Source organism: Clupea harengus, chromosome 22 (genome assembly GCF_900700415.2).
Source record: "Clupea harengus chromosome 22, Ch_v2.0.2, whole genome shotgun sequence".
In the NCBI taxonomy this organism is placed as follows: Eukaryota; Metazoa; Chordata; class Actinopteri; order Clupeiformes; family Clupeidae; genus Clupea; species Clupea harengus.
In genome coordinates this window covers 2,166,220-2,168,719 of record NC_045173.1, presented here as the reverse complement: position 1 = coordinate 2,168,719, position 2,500 = coordinate 2,166,220, and the positions used below count along the sequence as shown (strand labels likewise).

General features: G+C 46.0%; 1 protein-coding gene across 2 annotated transcripts in view; it reads left to right on the top strand.

Annotated features, from left to right (window-relative positions):
- chrnb3a (cholinergic receptor nicotinic beta 3 subunit a) overlaps window positions 1–2,500 on the top strand; it is a 16,132-nt gene that overhangs the window by 11,538 nt on the left and 2,094 nt on the right. The gene's annotated exons all lie outside the window — the stretch shown is intronic.

The window sequence follows — 2,500 nt, the reverse complement described above, 5'->3', positions numbered from 1 at the left end:
ATGCTATCTGTGTGTGTGTGTGTTCAGGAGTGGACTGACTATAAGCTGAATGCTATCCGTGTGTGTGTGTGTGTGTGTGTGTGTGTGTGTGTGTGTGTGTGTGTGTGTGTGTGTGTGTGTGTGTGTGTGTGTGCAGGAGTGGACTGACTATAAGCTGAATGCTATCTGTGTGTGTGTGTGTGTGTGTGTGTGTGTGTGTGTGCAGGAGTGGACTGACTATAAGCTGAATGCTATCTGTGTGTGTGTGTGTGTGTGTGTGTGTGTGTGTGTGTGTGCAGGAGTGGATTGACTATAAGCTGAATGCTATCTGTGTGTGTGTGTTCAGGAGTGGACTGACTATAAGCTGAATGCTATCTGTGTGTGTGTGTGTGTGTGTTCAGGAGTGGATTGACTATAAGCTGAATGCTATCTGTGTGTGTGTGTTGTGTGTTCAGGAGTGGACTGACTATAAGCTGAATGCTATCTGTGTGTGTGTGTGTGTGTGTGTGTGTGTGCAGGAGTGGACTAACTATAAGCTGAATGCTATCTGTGTGTGTGTGTGTGTGTGTGTGTGTGTGTGTGTGTAGGAGTGGACTGACTATAAGCTGAATGCTATCTGTGTGTGTGTGTGTGTGTGTGTGTGTGTGTGTGTGTGTGTGTGTGTGTGTGTGTGTGTGTGTGTTCAGGAGTGGACTGACTATAAGCTGAATGCTATCTGTGTGTGTGTGTGTGTGTGTGAGTGTGTGTAGGAGTGGATTGACTATAAGCTGAATGCTATCTGTGTGTGTGTGTGTGTGTGTGCAGGAGTGGACTGACTATAAGCTGAATGCTATCTGTGTGTGTGTGTGTGTGTGTGTAGGAGTGGACTGACTATAAGCTGAATGCTATCTGTGTGTGTGTGTGTGTGTTGTGTGTTCAGGAGTGGATTGACTATAAGCTGAATGCTATCTGTGTGTGTGTGTGTGTGTGTTGTGTGTGCAGGAGTGGACTGACTATAAGCTGAATGCTATCTGTGTGTGTGTGTGTGTGTGTGTGTGTGTGTGCAGGAGTGGACTAAACTATAAGCTGAATGCTATCTGTGTGTGTGTGTGTGTGTGTGTGTGTGTGGTGTGTTGTGTGTAGGAGTGGACTGACTATAAGCTGAATGCTATCTGTTGTGTGTGTGTGTGTGGTGTGTGTGTGTGTGTGTGTGTGTTCAGGAGTGGACTGACTATAAGCTGAATGCTATCTGTGTGTGTGTGTGTGTGTGTGTGTGTAGGAGTGGATTGACTATAAGCTGAATGCTATCTGTGTGTGTGTGTGTTGTGTGCACGAGTGGACTGACTATAAGCTGAATGCTATCTGTGTGTGTGTGTGTGTGTGTGTGTAGGAGTGGACTGACTATAAGCTGAATGCTATCTGTGTGTGTGTGTGTGTGTGTTGTGTGTTCAGGAGTGGATTGACTATAAGCTGAATGCTATCTGTGTGTGTGTGTGTGTGTGTGTGTGTGTGTGTGTGTGTGCAGGAGTGGACTGACTATAAGCTGAATGCTATCTGTGTGTGTGTGTGTGTGTGTGTGTGTGTGTGCAGGAGTGGACTAACTATAAGCTGAATGCTATCTGTGTGTGTGTGTGTGTGTGTGTGTGTGTGTGTGTGTGTGTGTGTAGGAGTGGACTGACTATAAGCTGAATGCATCTGTGTGTGTGTGTGTGTGTGTGTGTGTGTGTGTAGGAGTGGACTAACTATAAGCTGAATGCTATCTGTGTGTGTGTGTGTGTGTGTGGTGTGTGGTGTTGTAGGAGTGGAACTGACTATAAGCTGAATGCTATCTGTGTGTGTGTGTGTGTGTGTGTTGTGTGTGTGTGTGTGTGTGTGTGTGTGTGTAGGAGTGGACTAACTATAAGCTGAATGCTATCTGTGTGTGTGTGTGTGTGTGTGTGTGTGTGTGTGTGTAGGAGTGGACTGACTATAAGCTGAATGCTATCTGTGTGTGTGTGTGTGTGTGTGTGTGTGTGTGTGTGTGTGTGTGTGTGTGTGTGTGTTAGGAGTGGATTGACTATAAGCTGAATGCTATCTGTGTGTGTGTGTGTGTGTGTGCACGAGTGGACTGACTATAAGCTGAATGCTATCTGTGTGTGTGTGTGTGTGTGTGTGTGTGTGTAGGAGTGGACTAACTATAAGCTGAATGCTATCTGTGTGTGTGTGTGTGTGTGTGTGTGTGTGTGTGTGTAGGAGTGGACTGACTATAAGCTGAATGCTATCTGTGTGTGTGTGTGTGTGTGTGTGTGTGTGTGTGTGTGTGTGTGTGTGTGTAGGAGTGGATTGACTATAAGCTGAATGCTATCTGTGTGTGTGTGTGTGTGTGTGCACGAGTGGACTGACTATAAGCTGAATGCTATCTGTGTGTTGTGTGTGTGCAGGAGTGGATTGACTATAAGCTGAATGCTATGTGTGTGTGTGTGTGTGTGTGTGTGTGTGTGTGTGTGTGTGTAGGAGTGGACTGACTATAAGCTGAATGCTATCTGTGTGTGTGTGTGTGTGT